Genomic DNA, 19,592 nt, shown 5'->3' on the forward strand with positions numbered 1-19,592 from the left:
ATACAAAATTGTTAGCTCCTGGTCTACATGAGATAAGATAGCAAAAAAACTAAAATTTATTAACACAGTATCTCCCAGTTGTCTGCATGGCGAACATAGTTCTCAGTTGCTATCTTGCCTCTGGGTCTGTATTAGTAGATAAACCAGGAAAACGATACTATGTCTGTGGGAGAACTTTTCCACACAGAGAATGGCTGAACCAGCTTTTTGCTACATTATTTATAATCACTTTTCATATTCAGAAAGTTGCAATGATCTTAACTGATGTGAGATAATGATTACATAACATACACTACATGGAACATCTGAAGGGTTAGAAACATACAGGTACTGCTTCAGCATCATGAACAGATGAGGGCATCATTATTCAAAGGAAGGGTTAAGCCACTTTCTCAACTAAAGAATTCCATTTTTTGAATACTATTTGAGGAAAAAGAAAGTGAACTCAGATGTGTCCGACTCTTTGCGATCCCATGGACTGTAGCCTACCAGGTTTCTCTGTCCATGGAATTTTCCAGGCAAGAGTACTGGAGTGGGTTGCCATTTCCTTCTCCAGGGTAACTTTCTGACCCAGGGATCAAACCCGGGTCTCCTGCATTGCAAGCAGATGCTTTACCATCAGAGCCACCAGGGAAACCCTAGTGAATACTATTTAGTAGGTTTTGTTTAAAATCTTGTTGGGTGATATTAAATTGTTTCCACATTATGGGTTTCAGTAGCATTTTAGATTTTAGTGGGTCAAGTACAGTTGGGTTTTCTTAACATCAAGAATTTTTTACACATCTGAGTTTTTGAAGGGTACCTGGGAAGAAGGGCTGATAATTTTCTAGCAAGAAAAAAAAAAGGATTATAAAAAGAAAGAAAACAGATTTCCTTTATCTTATGTGCCTAAAGGCACTAAGAACAAATATCTGAGAGGTTTTGGGTTGCAAACTGAGAAACTAGAGTAAATATGTTTATGGATTATAGAAATATCTCTACATGATCTCAAGATTCATCATTCCCAGGCTGGAAAGAAAACCATTTCCTTGATCTCTCTTCTTTCTAGAATATTAGCAACTCTGTCTCACTTTATTTCAATCTGTTACTATTGATGTAATTACTGATGCTTCAAAATTTTAAGTAGAAATATTTTAAGGGGTAATTGTCATTAATTTTCTAACAAAAATAGGCAACCACTATTTAGAGACTGTGCATTCCAGCAAGTTGATCACCATGATTTCCTCAAAGGGCAGAACATTTACCGTTCATCATAAATAACAATCATTATCAACATTCCAACCACAGCTTATGCTTCTTTTAAACTACAAATAGTGCATCTTCAAAACCAGCAGTTTAAATGGGCATCTTAAATCACCAAAGTATAAAGGAAATGAGTTCTCTACAACCTGAGTGTGGAAGTGATTTATTCTATATTGAAACTCCATAGGGTCTGCCTTCCTTGAGGAACTCACTCATAACTCTTATGAGAGTTAATAAGAAAGTAGATCGCATGTCTTTTTGAAATGAAGTGAGAGTAATTACTATATTTTATATCTCCCACAGCCAATAAATAGATTCAGTGGTGAAACAACAGGACTAAGAAAGGTACAGAAACTCCTAACCATGAACTTTGATTCATTTAAATCCAAAATAGTTCCTTTTCCATTAACATAATTCAAAGTATCATCCTTTACAAAAGATGCATGATGCATTCTTACATTTCAGAATCTGACCACAGTGCCTTTTATATTTTGAAAAAGGAATAAAAATATCAGCATTTCTCTATAGTTAACTGTAGATAATTATGAGCACTGAAATAATTACTATCCACCCACATTAAAGCTGCTTTTTATCATTCCCTTTGATGAAGGTCTAATATACTTTAGGTCTCAAATACATTAGAACTGATTATAAATTCCTTCATTACAGGTTCAATTCAGCAGAACTTATTCATACTTTGTGTCACACAAAAAAAGGCAAGTAGGTTGAGGGTGTCACTAGCTTCTGATTCAGAAAGCTGTCCATGAGAAATGTGTCTGTCTTAAGAGAATCCATGTGGAATTTCTGGAATTATTGAGAGCTCCAGGCTCCAGTGAGTGCCACCATCATGGAGATGGAGAACCCTGGCTAAAGACAGTGCTGCACTCTTTCCCTGCCCTCTTTACCCAACAGCGTTTGAGGTAAACTGACTGTAAAAGGTTCCTAAGGCAGTTTCCACACAATGGGAAAATCTAAGAATGTTGTCATTGTTGTTTTGGAGCCACTGGAAGCAGGCTAAATCTTTTCAGGGATGTTGTTAGGACAAATTTATTTACAATACTAAGATCAAGGATGTAAAAATCTATGTCTGAAGAATATATGGAGGACAACACTAGACTTCAATACAGTTTAAATAAAAATAAAGTATATTACTATATCTGATTTTTTCCAAATTGATAAACATTTAAATACAATGACTTTAAGAAATCAAATATCACAACAATTGGTGTCATTGAAAAGGTATTAAATTTTACCCACTGAAATTTATTCTATTTAATATAACTATAATATATATCTCTTAAGAATGTAGAAATGCATGGAAGTAATTGACTTGGAATAATACTCATTAAGTTACTAATATTATACTACTTAAAGTTATCACACTTCTTAAACAATCGATTATATGAACATTTATCAAAATATTATACCGAAAATACTTTTCCTGAAAATTTTTCAATTAAAAAATATTTTTTAATAATGTCATAAATCCACATTATGATAAAATTAAAATGCAATGCAAACAGCTGTAATAAAACACTAGAAGCAAACTTTGGAACAACTGATAGTTTTCAAAGAATCTATCTATTGTGCAAATTTTGATGGCACTAATATCTCATTCATGACGTTGCAGTATCCTTTAGGTAAGCTGACTGTTTACGCTAGTGGTCCATATGTACAAATGCTATGGAATTGGTTTCCAAGGTTATGAAAGCAGCAGGATTCTCTATATTTATCTTTGTGTTTGAAGAAATTGCCAATATGAACACAAAACATATTCCCTCAGACAGTTCTTTAGGGAAGAACACAGATGTCTGGGAAAAATACATGACATTTGGGAAAAAAAGAGACACTGTTATTAGAATCCAGAAAGAGAGGAAGAACAATTTTGGGTGGTCCCAGAGTGTTCTAAATAGTGTTCTTAGTGTTTTAAATAACACTGAACTGAAGAAGTACTTATTATATGAAAAGTGAGTTTTTTCTTCATAAAATCACTTTGACTACAACCCTTTAAAGTCAAAAGCAATCCTGTCTAAAATAAAAATGATAAGATCTGGGGGAAAATTTTTAACTAGATAAAAAGTAAACTAAGTTGACCCCTAATCTGATAATCATCAAATTTACACATGCTCATTATTTTTTAACACTATATTTGTTTGATTTTTTAAAAAATGCAGATGCAACATTGCATAGCTTGAAGAATGTCAGAATAATGTTCCTTTCCCATCTGGGACAATGTGGCTGTCTGCTATATAAACCCTTCAGTACTTTGTGAGGATACATTCTGCACTGCCCTAGCTTTCCACGTATTATCCAGAGATGTACTTGGAGTATGATGAGGATACAAGTGCCATCAGATGCTCAGAGATATCTCAACTTGGCTAGATGATTGGGATGGCATCAATAGACCAACTTCCCTCTCATGGCTGCCAATATTCAGTCATTCAACAAATGTTTAATACAACTATGTTCTGTCCTCTAGATATACGGTGGGCAAAAAAGCAAGACATTTTCCCTTATGAAAATTTCTTTTGTAGAGAAAGAAACAATGAACAAATAATCACACACATAAGCGCATATTCAAAAACTGTGTTAAGGATATTAAGGCTTGATGTTACCAGATGTTATACAAGGGGATCTGGTTGAGCCCAGGCAGTTTTCACTGAATAAGTGCAATATAGCCTAATTACTGAAGGATAAGTGAGTACCAAAGAGTCGGACACGACTGAGTGACTTCACTCACTTCACTCACTCACTCACTCAAGCAGGAAAAAAGGCTGCAGATAGGTAAGCAGGGTGGGAAGCTGTCAATATAGCACGTGCAAAGTCTTAAAATGAGAGGGAATCTGAAGGTCAGTGTGGCTGCCATCTATGGTGCAGAACAGAGTAGCGGGTGATGACAGTGAAGAGACAGACAGGCATCATTCCGAGCATGCAGCTCTTTCAGTCTGGGGAATTTTTTCTTAACCCTAAAAGCAACACGAAGCCATTTAAAAGATTCAAGCACAAACTGATAAACTCTGCTCTATTTGAATCTTAAACAGAAAATCAGAAAGAGGTAAAGTCATTCTAATAAATATGACAGAGGAAATTTTATATAGGTTTTGAATTGCATTTTTTATTAGACAAAAATAGCTATATTAGAAGAAGTTAGGTCAGGAGAAGGAGTCTACAGTATCTTATTCTATGACTGTTTGCAAATATGTCACCAAAAAATGAAATCTAAGACACTTGCATATCTGAGATTTTTATAAATATCTTAAAGCTTTCTTTTAAACCTATACTTGGATTTATTTTGCCTGAAAATTAACATGCAGAAAATTAATATATCCTAATTATTCTTATATTCATAGAAAAATATAGCCCACAAGCTATTCCTTCTTGGGTATTTCATTCCCATCTCAGTCTATCAGGGATGTCCAGCATGTCTACCTCAAAGTCTGTTTTAACTCCTATCGTAGGTTTTGCTTTTTCTTTGTTTCTAAACTATAAATCTAGAAATAATCTTGAACCATTCCTTCTTCCTCCCTTTTGCCTTAACCAGACTTCATTAATTTTTCAAGAGAAATTTTGTTCCTGTCACTTTTCCCCCAAACTATTATTAGCCTGGTCTGTGGCCACCGTTACCATATGCTTGAATTATTATAGTAGTCTTATAGTTGCGCCCACTGTTATCCAGACTCTAGACTGTCTCCCAAGTCATCCTGTAGTCCATAAATTTTCGAAGTAGTAGATTACAATAGTTGTGAACCAAAAAAGAAAAAGATTTAATAATCATCAACTAAAATATACACACATTCAACTCTTTCTAAGACTAAAATTGCAAGCACTCCAAGGGAATGGGAATGTAAAAGCATGTATAACGATTTTGTACTGTGAGTTTTAAAATAGTTATAAAGACAGATGAAAACTAAATATAGTTTAACACTCATTTTGATGTTTTAGAAATTCATGAGCAAAAATAAGATTTTTTAAAATTCAAAATGGAAACAAATCATGTAAAATATGTTTTTTTAAATACAGTTCAGATTAGTGTTTATTAAACACTACTTTTGTTGTTTCATTACTCTGTTTAACAATGTTTACTATCTCATTATTCTGTATTATCTTAGACTAAATGCCCAAGACTGAACCATAAGACACTCCTATTCTTTCTAGATTTCATCTTTTCATTCTTCTGTTTTCCAAAATAAATCACATCTGAATTCTAATAAATATTTAAAGAGGAGCTAACACCAATTCTTTATAAACTCTCTCAAAAAAGATAAGAGAAGAGAATGCTTCAAGATTCATTATGTGAAGCCAGCATTACTCTGATATCAAGATCAAACAGACTACAAGAGAAGAAAATTATAGGAATATCCCTGATAAATGTAGATGCAAAACTCCTCAACAAAATTTTAGCAAACCAAATTCAACAATATATTAAAGGAATCACATACCATGATTGAATGGGGTTTATTCAAGGATTTATTGAACCATTCAAGGATGGTTCAATACTCACAAATTAATGTGATGACACCACATTATTAAAGTAAAAGATATAAGTCAAAGATCATCTAAATAGATATAGAAAAAGTACTTGGAAAAATTAAGTATCTTTTCATGATTAAAAAAAAAAAGAAACCAAAAAACTTTTATCAAATTGTAAGTGGGAAGGTATCTCAGCTAACAAGAGTTCTGTATAACAGACAAGTGTATAGCTAAAATCATATTCAGTAGTGAATTACTGAAAGCTTTTCCTCTAAGATCAGAAACCAGAAAAGGATGCTTACTTTCACCACTTTTTCCAAAATAGTACTTGAAGTTCTATCCAAAATAATTAGCGAAGAAAAAGAAATAAAATATATCCATCAGATAAGAATAAGCAAAAACTATGTATTTGCAAATGACCTGATATCACATATAGAAACTGTTAAAGTTATTAATAAACTGTTTCAGTTAAGTTTCAGAATACAAAATCAATATATAAAAATCAGTTGTGCTTCTATGGCAATGAAATATGAGAAAGAGAATTTATGAAAACAATCTGAAATACAACATCATCAAAAAATTAAAATTCTTATTAATATATTTAACCAAGGCAAAATATTTATACAGTAAAAATTATAAAACATTGATGGAAGAAATTGAAGAGGACCCAAATAAATGGAAAGATATCCCATGTTCATAAACTGAAAGAATATTTTTTAAAAGCCCATACTACTTGAAGGGATCCACAGATTCAGTGCAATACCTATCAAAATTCTAGTGTCATTTTTCACAGAAATAGAACAAAAAAATTCTAAAATTAGAATTCTAAAATTCTGATACCTCCAATATTCCAAATAACCCAAACAATTTTAAGAAAGAATAACAAAGCTGGAGGTGTCACACTTACTGACTTCAAACTGTATTACAAAGCTATAGTAATCAAAACAGTATGCACTCATATAAAAAATAGATACACAGATCAGTAGAACAGAATAAAGACTCCAGAAATAAAAACATGCATAAATGGCCAATTAATTTTCAACAGTGGAACCTAGAATATACTATAGAGAAAGGATAGTTTCTTCAATAAACAATGTTGGGAAAACTGGACAGCTACATGCAAAAGAATGAAATAAACCCCCATCTTACATCATACACAAAAACATATATACATTTTTTACTAAAAAAATTAATAATACATTAATTAAAACTCAAAAGGCATTGTGACTTGAAAACAAAACATGAAACATTAAACTCGTAGAAGAAAACATCTCTGTCATTGTTCTTAACAATGATTTTTTTAAAAATCTGATACCAGAAGTAAAACAACAAAAGCAAAAATAAACAAGTGGGACTACATTAAACTGAAACACTGCACAGAAAATGAAACCATCAATAAAACTAAAGGCAACCTATGGAATGGGAAAAAACAATTGTAAACCCCATATCCAATAAGAGGTTAATGTCTTAAAATGTACAAGAAACTCATTCAACTCTGTAGCATACAACAATAAAAATATTCAGAACATGAATAGACATTTTTCCAAAGAAGACCTACAAATGATAAATAGGTACATGAGAAGGTTCTCAGCATCAATAATCATCAGGTTAATGTAAATCAAAACCACAATTAGATATCACCTCACATCTCTTAGGATGTCTCTTATCAAAAAGACAAGAGAACAAATGCTGGAGAGAATGTGGAGAACAGTGAACACCTGTACACTGTCAGCAGGAATGTAAATGGGGACAGCCATTATGCAAAGAGTATGGAGTATGGAGGTTTCTGAAGAAGAAGTTAAAAGTTAAAGTACCATATGATTTAGCAATCCCTCCTCTAAGTATACATCCAAAGGAAATGAAATCATTATCTCAAAGAGATATCTGTACTTCCATGTTCATAGCAGCATTATCCACAAATAACAAGGTATGGAAACAACCTAAGTGCCCATCGGCAGATGAATGGATAAAGAAAATGTAGTGAATATATTTTCCACCCCACCCTTTAGTTAGTGTGTTAGTCATTCAGTCATGCCTGACTCTTTGCAGTTCCATGGACTGTAGCTTGACAGGCTCCTCCATCCATGGAATTATCCAGGCAAAAATACTGGAGTGAGTTGCCATTTCCTTTTCCAAGGGATCTTCTCAACCCAGGGATTGAACCTGGATCTCCTGCACTGCAGGCGGATTCTTTACCATCTGAGTCACCAGGGAAGCCCATATATACACACTATAGAATATTACTCAGCTTCAGAAAAGAGTCTGCTTTGTAGTAAAATGGATGAACCTGGGGGGCATTATGGTAAGATAACAAACCAGAAAGACAAACAGACAAATATTACATGGTGTCAATTAACACATGGAATGGTTAAAAGTCAAACGTATAGAAAAAATATAAAAATAAGTGGTAGGGTTTGTAAGGTCTGGGAGTGGGAGAAACAGAGAAGGGTAAAAACTTCATAAGATGAAGACAGTCTGAGGATCTAATGCACAACATGATAACTACAGCTATAGGTGATAACACTCTACTGTATAATTGAAATTTCTAAGAGAGCATAAGTTAAATATTCTTACCAAACATATGTGAGGAAAAACCAAATAATAAAAATAGAATGCTTTTCTTCCCATTGTAAGTCTTGTCACTATTTCATAGAAGCATACTCTTGCACTCACACCTTGTGTGTTTTATCCCATAGCATTAATTCCTTAAAGTTCTATTTATAACAAACTCAGAGAGGAGAAAATAAGATGGATAATCATAGGGCATCTCCTCAACAATAATATGTAAAAATTTTTTACCCTGAAAAAAGGAGTACTACTGTGTGTTTCTGCCTCAACTGCTATATTCAGGATATGAAAAAGATGCAGTTCTATATGCCTCAGCAAGACCTGATTGTGAAAATACCTTGATTCTTGGACATCACTCTATTTTAGGTCCATAAGTTAGATAAATAAATTGAGCCAGTAATTATTAAGATCCTGTTTTCCAAGTGGGTCTCACAGGGAAATAAACCAGTGAAGACAAGTTCTCTAATGCTGAAGTCCTAGGTAAGCCTAGTGGCTGAATGTGTGTTCCTGAGATGACTATGTGAGTTTCCAGTCTCCTGCATGCCTGTCCTTGTTAATCATCTGTGATCCCCAATGAAACAGTTTTACTCTTTCTACTCCATGTACTCAAGCCCAAGTGAATTGACTCTTTCTTACCATGTGAGCTTGAATCTGTTGGGGACACAGTTCTGTGCTCTTTCTCACCTGATGCAATAAATGTCAAATTTACACTGGATACTGTAGAAACACTTTTGAATCCAGTGATCAAATGGCCAGATTCATAGGGCAGACACTAGAACTGGAAAGGGACCCTAGTGAGTGACTATCAAATCCTCTTGCTTCACAGGTCCTCAACAAGACAAAAGTAGAGCATGAAATGACTTTACCTGGCCCCAGAGCTGGTCAAAAGCAGAGCTAGGTCAAGATTTCAGGTTTCTTACCTAGTTAGCTCCTTTAAAATAAGTCACATGGCAATAAAGCACAAGCAGGAAAATGGAAAAACTGAGTGTGGAAGTATCAGATATAATATAGATCTTTTTAAAATGAACCACAAACTGATAGACTTACCATAATTATATTACAACTAAAAACCTTTAGGACTTCCCTAACCAGTATTTCATTTAGAAGTAATCAAAATTAAACTTTAAATAAAAATGAATATTTATAGAAACACCTTTAAATGGAAAAACTAGAAAAAATATTAAAAACAAGCCAATAGACTAGGAAGGACAAAGATCACAGAATTTAAACAAAATAAGTAATGTAAGTTAAGAGTAACAACTTCCTCACAGTGAATATTATTAGTAAACTAAATTGTTATGGAATAATTTTAGTGCAGATAAATGAAGTAGTCAACCTGACTTAAAAGAAGAGCAAGAGGCCTTGCAGACGCCGCCACCCCACAGCCTCCCGTGCTGTCTAGCCATGATCAACCCCACCATGTTCTTCAACATCACTGTCAACAGAGAGCCCTCGGGCCACATCTCTTTCAAGATATTTGCAGACAAAGTTCCAAAGACAGCACGGTGGTGACTTCACATGCCATAATGGTACTGGTGGCAAGTCCATCTATGGTGAGAAATTTGATGATGCGAATTTCATCCTAAAGCATACAGGTCTTGGAATTGTCCATGGCAAATGCTGGCCCCAACACAAATGGTTCCAAGTTTTTCATCTGCACTGCCAAGACTGAGTGGTTGGATGGCAAGCACATGGTCTTTGGCAAGGTGAAAGAGGGCATGAATATTGTGGAAGGCATGGAGTGCTTTGGGTCCAGGAATCTCAAGACTAGCAAGAAGATCACCATTGCTGACTGTGGATAAATCTAATAAATTTGAAATGTGTTTTACTTAACCACCAGACCACTCCTTCTGTAGCCCAGGAGAGCATCCCTTCACTCCCATCTGCTTGAAATATCCTATAATCTTTGTGCTCTTGCTACAGTTCTTTGGGTTCCATATTTTCCTTACCCCCCTCCAAGTTTAGATGGATTGCAAAGTTATATTTATGATTATGAAATAAAAACTAAACAATTAAAAAAAATAATAAGAGCAAGAGCAGCTAGGGCTAATGCACAGCCATATAGGCCAATGAAATAGCGAAATGTTCTGTTGTTCAGTCACTCAGTCGTGTCTGACTCTTTGCAGCCCCATGGACTGCAGCAAGCCAGGCCTTCCTGTCCCTCACCATCTCCCAGAGTTTACCCAAGTTCATGTTCATTGCATAGGTGATGCCATCCAGCCATCTCATCTTCTGAAGCCCTCTTCTCCTTCTGCCATTGATCTTTCCCAAGATCAGGGACTTTTCCAATGATTTGTCATGCAGATTGGATGACCAAAATACTGGTGCTTCACTTTTAGCCTCAGTCCTTCCAGTGAATATTCAGGGTTGATCTCCCCTAAGATCAACTGGTTTGATCTCTTTGCTGTCCAAGGAACTTTCAGGAGTGTTCTCCAGTACCACAGTTGGAAGACATCAATTCTTGGGTGTTCTGCCTTTTTTGCTGTCCAGAAAATGCTCTGTACAGGTCAGCAAATTACTGATTGTCCAGAAACCTCTACTCCAGCACCTCAGATGCTTTAGCTCTAGCCCCTTCCCCAGATGTCCTCAGTGTAGCAGATTTAAGAAACTAAAGGATTGATGCCTGGCACAGCAGGGGGCTCCCAGAACCAAGAGATATCACTATATAGGCTGATAGTCTTTCTGACTAGACAATTTATATTTTAAATATTACCTCTGGACTAATCTGAAAGACATTTCTAAACCCAGAATCCTATGACTCTAAATGTATTTCCTAAAATATATAGTAATACTTTTTGGTATTGTGAATGTGTTTAGAGACAGATATGTGTGTGTGTGTGTCCATGTGTGTGTGTCATTGTTTGTTGTTTGCTGTTGTTCAGTTGCTAAGTCATGTCCAACTCTGCAATCCAATAGCCTGTAGTCCACCAGGCTCCTCTGTCCATGGGGTTCTCCAGACAAGAATAGTGTAGTGGGTTGCCATTTCCTTCACCAGAGGATCTTCCGGGACCAGAGATTGAACTAGCATCTCCTACATTGGCAGGTGTATTCTTTACCATAAGCCACCAAGAAGCCTGTATATATAGGTTTAGAGACAGATACACACACACACACACACACACACACACACACACACACACATATAGTTTCAAATACTGACTCTTTCATGTGCTGATTGTGTACCTTGCAACCCACTCCAGTGTTCTTGCCTGGAGAATCCCAGGGCCGGGGGAGCCTGGAGTCTATGGGGTCGCACAGAGTCAAACACGACTGAAGCGACTTAGCAGCAGCAGCAGCAGGACATATTTTTTAACTTCATAGATTCTTACCAGCCCAATGCCAATGCCCCTTAAACGTTGTTGTAATAATTAAGGTACCTAGGAAAGGGCTTAACATAGAGAAGTTTGGTTAAATTTTTGCTTGTCTTTCACCTCTCTCCTATCCATTGACTCAAAACAACTTCTTAATACATACACACATACACACACACTCACACATATACTTCCTTTCATAACATGTTCTAAAGAAAAAGGACTTAGAATTAGGTCATTCCCACTCAGTCATCTACCAGCTATATGACTTTTGCAATGTTCTTATGCTCTGTATTACTCAAGCATCTTTAAATATAAAGTTGGAAAATGCCAACAGAACAGAATAGAATCCAGTAAAACTATGTTAAAGTACTTCTTCACTCAAGAACAATTTCCCTATTATCTATATATAGCTCCATATTTTGACAACGACAATATGCCAGAAATAGCTTTCTGGATGATCTTATGTCTAACAAATAATGGATTTTCATATATTTTTAACAGTTAGGCTAAGCCAAGCAGTTCAGCATACTGATTAAAGTAGAGGTTCTAGAACTCTGCTACCTAGTTCAAATCCTGCCTTGGCTAATTACAAGTTCTTTGATCTTAATTTCTCTATTTCTTCATTTATTGGTTTATAAAATAAGGACATTGATAATGACAGCTACCTATGAAGTTGTTATAAGAACTAGACAAAAATATCAAACTGCTTACTTGATACAATGTAAATAGGCAACCAAAATACTAGCTATTGTAGTGAAGTAGGTAGTATTATCTTTAGTTAATAGTTTAGGAAATAGAAATTAATGAACTTGTTCAAGAAAACTGATACTATATTAACTACTCCACATGGTTGATCGCACTGACTCCTCACAACTATTTCAAATCCCAGGATTATTATTATTCTGTTAACAGGTGAATTGGAGAGGGAGTCTAGGGAACAGGAAAAAAAAAAAAATCCAGTACCTTTTTCTGTAAACAAGGAGCCAGGATGTGGACCCAGATATGTATTATTCTGAAATTCATACTATCAGGACTATTCCACGCCCTCACAGAATATCAAAAAAATGTTTTAAAAACTGCATTCAGGGAGATCAAAAGAATAGCAGTTAAAATCCAAGAGAATCTCAATGAGATGAATATATACATATCTGAAATCTGAGACTCCTTACTCACACTGCTTCTAATCTGTTACATGGCATAGATGCAGTGAAATGATGAAGAAAACATAAATGAAACAATTACAAATGCGGGAAAGTAGAGCATAAGATGTGCTGAGTAACTCTTCTATGGTACGAGGAAAGAGAAACAAGACTGTATACACAGGATTAAAAGATAAACACATGTGTGAGTACTGTGCTCTGCAGAAGGAAGGAGTCTCATAGATGTCCTGTCCCTAACAAGAGACATTGAGCACACAGGAAACTAGCTTTATACAAGCAAGGCAGCCTGGAAGAAGTCAGGAAGCATGATCTATTTAGATGGAGAACATCACATTTGAACCAAATCTGTTACTTTGTCCCAGGGCTAAGGACCGCACAGGCACATTAGAGCCTAGATGAAGCTATGAGCAATTGCTCTCACAGTACCCAAAGGCCTTACAGGCATGAGATGGTTCACCGCAAAATGACATCTGCCAAGATCTGTAGTGAAAGAGCTCAAATTACCAACAAAAGAACTAGATTCTAGGTTGAACGCCACGATTTAATCTGTGTGACATTGTTCAAGTTACTTCACATCTCTAAACCTCCCTTGCTTTAGCTCTAGAAAGGAAAAGATGATGCCTTCTATCCATCTCAGGAGATTATTGTAGAATCAAATAAGATGATGTCTATGAACATATTGCAAAAGGCTTTTCCGTAGGAACCTTGTATTACCTAATAATTAGTAAGTGAAGCATAAATCATGGGGACCACCAATTACAAAGGTCACAGTTATGACACAAAGAACTGGCTGCATCACATATTCAAAAGTATCTGTATTATGTTAAAAAAATCCACATATACTTAAGACAATTATTAAAATAAAAATCTACTGGCATCCTTACATGTCTATAAACAACAAGTTTTGGAATCAGATTTCCTGCTGCTGCATTCTGGCTCCACTGTCCTCCTATTGTCAGACTTTAAGCAAGTTTCTTGGAAACCCTGGCCCTTGATTTATCCATCTGTTAATTGAGAATAGAAATATTATGAAGCTCATATATTAAACGTGGTAATAGGGCTTCTCTGGTGGTCCACTGGTCAAAATCTGCCTTGCAATGCAAGGGACATCAGTTCAATCCCTGGTTCAGGAAGATCCCACATGCTGCAAGGCAACTGAGCCCATGTACCACAAATAATGAGCCTGCACTCTAGAGACCGCAGGCTGCAACTACTGAGCCCAGCGGGCCACAACTACTGAGGGCTGTGCAATATGCCCTAGAGCCCATGTTCTGCAATAAGAGAAGCCATCACAGTGAGAAACCTGTGCACAGCTGGAGAATGGTCCCCGCTCGCTGCAACTAGAGAAAGCCTGTGCATAGCAACAAAGACCCAGCTTGGCCAAAAATAAATAAAGATTTTTTTTTAAAAAAGTGGTAATATATCTGGTACTTCTAAGCCAGTCTCTGGTACATTTTTAAGGACACACTAAATATAAAGAATTATTATTAAAATAGTAATTGAAACATTAAAAAACTAAATTAATTGATACTAGGGCAACTGCACAATAAAATAAAATAGGTATTTTATGGTGTCTTTATAGAAGTAAACATTCCAAATGTATTTAATAAAACCATTACCCTTTTGATATCTAGCCATTATAGATTTGAAAATGAAAATTTTTTTCAAAACAACTTTCTTTTTTTATTATTTTTGGCAAAATGTCAGGTCTGAATTTGTAGCATTATTAAAAAATACAGAAAATTTAAAAGCAAAATGTCATAACAATTCTTTATTTCCATTGTAATAATAATCATCAAGAAGCGAGTTAACAGGTTTGAGACAAGCTAGCATTCTCATACTTTACCCAGTTAAGATGCCAAAAAAAATTTTGCAGAAAGGTTAAGAATGATATTCAGGATGAGATTATGCTTTTAAATTATTTGAACATTAAAATATTCTTCATTCTATTATCATCTCAGACATTCTAGCTTTATTTTATAATGTATAACATTTTTTAAAAGGTGAAATCACACTATAATAAGCAGTTGTTTGAGGGTAACCCCACTCACAGTGAGCCTTTAAGATGCTCAGTTTAAGAATATCTATAATAGGAAGCATGACCAGTGAAAGCTTGCATTCTATTTTGTGCATGAACTGTGTTTTGGGGAAACCCATGAGCAAAATTAAGGCATTTGATCTTCAAAATACAAACATGCCATCTTAAAACAGGCTTATCTCTCAAGTATTTAATAGTTACTGGATTACAAGAATCAATGCGGGATAAGAGGCCCCATGCTTTATTGATTTCTCCTTCCACATATTTTCATTCTACCCTTTAAGCCATTAAAATGCCACAAATCAAGCTACTTTTTGCAAGATAGTCCAAAATAATAATACTTATCAAAGATTACATATTTAATACTTATAGTTTGCTATTGGCAATCAAGAATGCCTTTGACGAAAAAAAATGTACCCATATAAATATAAATGCTTTTATATTTAATCTCCAGTATTTTTATAATGAAAACAGAAAGCACATTTTTTTCAAATATGGAAATCACATTTGATTTTGTGAAATATTTCATATTTAGATAAACAGCCACGTCATGAATATCACAGAATTTTTTTTAATATAGAAAACTGGATACAATAGTATTAAAATTTAAAGCAATAAAAAATATGCACTTGACTTCAGGCAAGAGATGTGTTTCAAAAATTTGCACATGAACCAATGTTTGTAAGTTTTAGATACACTAAGAGAGGTTTCAGTGTTGAAACCCTGTAGTGAATTATTTGGATAAATAAATCCCGTTTACAAGAGAATAATCACTCCAATGTGTGTTTTCTGAGTTACCATCCCTATGTATTTCCTCTCCGACTAGGATTACATCTGTATTTGGGCTCCCCAGGTGGCCCAGTGGGTAAAGAATTCGCCTGCAGTGTAGGAGACACAGGAGATGCAAGTTTGCTCCCACATTCATCCCCTGGAGGAGGGCATGGCTACCCACTTCAGTATTCTTGCATGGAGAATCCCATGGACGGGGGAGCCTGGAGGGTTACAGTCCATGAGGTTTCAGAGTCAGACATGACTGAAGTGACTGAGGACATACATGGTATTTATTTAGTATTAAAACCCAGCTTTTCTTGGCCATGTTAAAAAACACTATCTAATGTTTAAATTGCACAGAATTAGAGTTCATTTATCCTTTGTGATTCATCTGAAGATTACTTTTCATTGAGAGCAAATGAATTTCAGCATGATATTTTTGAAATAGAGTAAAAATCTGTAGGCAACTAAATTGTTCTGGACATTTCCGATTAAGCAGATGGACAATGAAAAGCCTCACAAGAGAACAAGAACATAAAAAGACTAAAATGGTTCATCATCTTAAAAAAGGAAGAAAGGAAACTGAATAGATAGATTCAGGACAATTTTGAAGCTGTGTATAACGGACTTTTGGACTCAGAGGGAGAGGGAGAGGGTGGGATGATTTGGGAGAATGGCATTCTATCATGTATACTATCATGTAAGAATTGAATCACCAGTCTATGTCTGACACAGGATACAGCATGCTTGGGGCTGGTGCATGGGGATGACCCACAGAGATGTTATGGGGAGGGAGGTGGGAGGGGGGTTCATGTTTGGGAACACATGTAAGAATTAAAGATTTTAAAATTAAAAAAAAAAAAAAAGAAAAAAAAATTCACACTTAGAAAGCTTTCCCACACAGCCCTTTTTCTGCATTTGAATTCATCTTTCAAAATTAATGCCTATAAAAAATCAGAACAGTTTAGTTCTTCAGACAGTGCTTCTCCAACATATGTGCATAAAACACCTAAGGAACTTAATAAAAATGACAATTCTTACCTCCCCTTTCTCCTGAGACTGGTCACGGTTCAGCCAAGAATCCAACAATTTAATGATGACTGAGGTCCGTGGGCTAAAATTTGAGGAAAACTTGTGTTCTAGATTCTTTTCCTATTTGGGGAATCTTGACTCTTTTTTTCTGTTTTGACTCTCAACTAGAGTAAATAGAAAGTTGTCCATAAATATATTAAAATTGACCACATTGTGTACGTGCTTGGCTATGACACATATCAGCTGTAAATGTCTGTGTGACCGCAAGCTCAAGGCTAATGATGCCTTCTCTTTGAGAAGACAATGTCCAGAAGAAACAAAGTTGCCCACTCCAAATAAAGTTGTATTTTGTGGGAATATTTAAATAGATAGAAGGTAAAACTATCATATATGTATATAAAATCAATGCAAACATATATGTGTCATTAAACATACTAACTAGCTCTATTCCTTTGCTTTCATATTTATAAATCTACTAAAGAAATAATCTTTATTTCAAAGTACTTCACACTACACTAGCAGGAATAAATAAAATTTATTTGATTCTGACAAAATTTTTGATTCTTTGAGGTTCAGCTATCAGCAGGGATATCTACTTTACTGTGGCACATAATGGAAGAAAAAAGGCTATGCTGCTGCTGCTGCTGCTAAGTCGCTTCAGTCGTGTCCGACTCTGTGCGACCCCATAGATGGCAGCCCACCAGGCTCCGCCATCCCTGGGATTTTCCAGGCAAGAACACTGGAATGGGTTGCCATTTCCTTCTCCAAAGGCTATGCAGGAAATCCTAAATCGGGAAAGGTCATTTTTAGACAATGAACCCAGTGTGAAGCAGTTCAGAACTTTCTGTTTTAGAATAATTAAGGAGTGTAACATAAGGAAGATGTGAAAATTGTCAAGAAATATCCAAGGGGGATAAACATCAAAAAGTGAGAGACATTTACTCCCTAGAACATAATGAAATAAACAGAAGTATAAAAATGCAATAGGAACAGTGTACAGTGATCCAAGGGTGGTGGCACCATCTGTGGCCTGGGAAATGAGGAATTCTTGACCTTCTGTCTAGTGCAAGAGCCAGGGAAGCAAGGGACTACTATTATATAAAGAACTAAAGTCTTATTCTCTTTGTCTACAGACTGTGGATATCTACAGCTCTCTCCTTGTTTACGTGTGTGTCTATCGTTGTGTGCATGGATGTTACATCTGCTTCTGTCTGTGTTGTTTCTTTGTGTGTGAGCATCTGTGAGTTTTTCTGTCTAGTTAAACATGTGTTTCATTTTTGTGGGGTTCCACGTCACTCACTTTGCTTTGGTCTAAATGGCTCTGAATGGATGAGACTCTGCCCAGTTATGTCTTGCTGCTTGTTTGCATGCTTCACTCTGCCTTGTGCATCTCTCTGACCAGGCACCTGCTTTTTTTCTATGTCATATATATTTCTCTGTGTCTCCATTTATGAGTCTCTCTTGCTGCTTCTGAATGTCTTTGACACGCTGTGTCCCATTCTGTTTGTGTTTTTTGTGTATTTTCCTCTGTGAGCCTCCCCACTGCATCTCACTGTATCTCTATAGTGGCTGTCTCTGAGTTTGTTGTGGATGGCATGCATATCTCGTTCTGCATTTTCCCCCTATGCAGCTCCCTTTCTCTCTCTTTTTGTGTCTGTGGGTATGGTTTGTTTGTGAGTGTGTGTGTCTTTCTTTTGCTCCCATTTATATGTGCATCACTGACTGGTTATCTCGTTGTGTCCACTTTTCTCTGTCTGTTTCTCTGTTCAGCACACCTGTGGGAGAGTAGGCAGACAAGAGAAGCTCCCGTGATACACGCCCTCTCTCAGACCCAGTCTGTCAGTGAAAAGACTTAAGGAAATTATCTAGCCTTTTACTGCCTCTAGACAGAGCTACAGCTAACATATTCCATAGAGAGATGTTAATATTCATCTTCCTTACTTTTTCTAATACATCTGTTGACACTGAAGTGTTATACTTAGAATATCTATTCTGTGATCTAAATATCTTTAAGCCCTATTTCCTTAAGAAGAAATACATGTATAAAAGCAACTTTTTGTAGGATTGGTATGAAAATTACATCTTCTTAGCACACGACCTGCCACATAGTTGGTGCTCCGTAAATTCTATCACTACTTTCAGGGCATAAATTTTTGTTGAAAAGTTAAATTCCTCTAAGGAAAACTGCTATGTAATCAAATACTTTAAAGAGAAATTATGTCACACAATGTCTCTACTTTTTAAAAAACACAGAAGAACATTATAAAAGGGACCTTGTCAAAGAAATATTATGACAACTTTTTGGATGGAAAATATATTAGAAAACAGATTTCCATACTTTCAGTGACCCATGGGATTAATCCAGTAGCTCTAGATTATGCACTTTCTTAGCTCATTTAAAATAAAACCCAAATGACATCTACAGCATGAGATAACCTACTACATCCTGTTCCCGTGGAGCAGATGAGGACATTGAGGCCAGGGAGACTGACTCAGTAACTTGTCTTAAGTTACAGGCCACAATAAAAAAAAATGTGCTACCAAGACCCATTTCCTTCAGGTTTATACTCCATGCCATTTATAATGCACTTTTCTATATCTACTATGAATTTCAATTTTTTTTTATTTAGTGTATCCTGTAAATAGATATTTATTCACAAAGTTGAAAAATCAATCAATAAATATCAAAGTACATTGAAAAGTCATGGTCCCATCTCATCTACCCGTAACTCCCTGTTCCTTCCTTTTATGTCCAATCCTGTAGGTAACTACTTTTTGGTTTTGTGTGTGTTCTTTCTGTATTCTCCATGCAAATTCAAGAAAATTATTTCTACAGCCATGAGCAATTATAAACTATATGCATTTTTTACTCTTTTTTACATAAGGGATAATATTTTAAATTAACTGTTTTGCTCCCTGCTCTTTTCTACTGAATGATATATCTGGGAGATTTTTCTGTATCCATAAATATAAAACTTCCTCATCTTTTTTTTTTTA

The 19,592-nt window shown here is 35.5% G+C and overlaps 1 protein-coding gene and 1 pseudogene across 6 annotated transcripts in view; one reads left to right on the plus strand and one right to left on the minus strand.

Annotated features, from left to right (window-relative positions):
* NLGN1 (neuroligin 1) overlaps nucleotides 1-19,592 on the minus strand; it is a 752,559-nt gene that overhangs the window by 525,500 nt on the left and 207,467 nt on the right. The gene's annotated exons all lie outside the window — the stretch shown is intronic.
* Nucleotides 9,685-10,082, plus strand: LOC138072969 (peptidyl-prolyl cis-trans isomerase A pseudogene; annotated as a pseudogene).

This window comes from Capricornis sumatraensis, chromosome 1 (genome assembly GCF_032405125.1).
Source record: "Capricornis sumatraensis isolate serow.1 chromosome 1, serow.2, whole genome shotgun sequence".
Taxonomy (NCBI): Eukaryota; Metazoa; Chordata; class Mammalia; order Artiodactyla; family Bovidae; genus Capricornis; species Capricornis sumatraensis.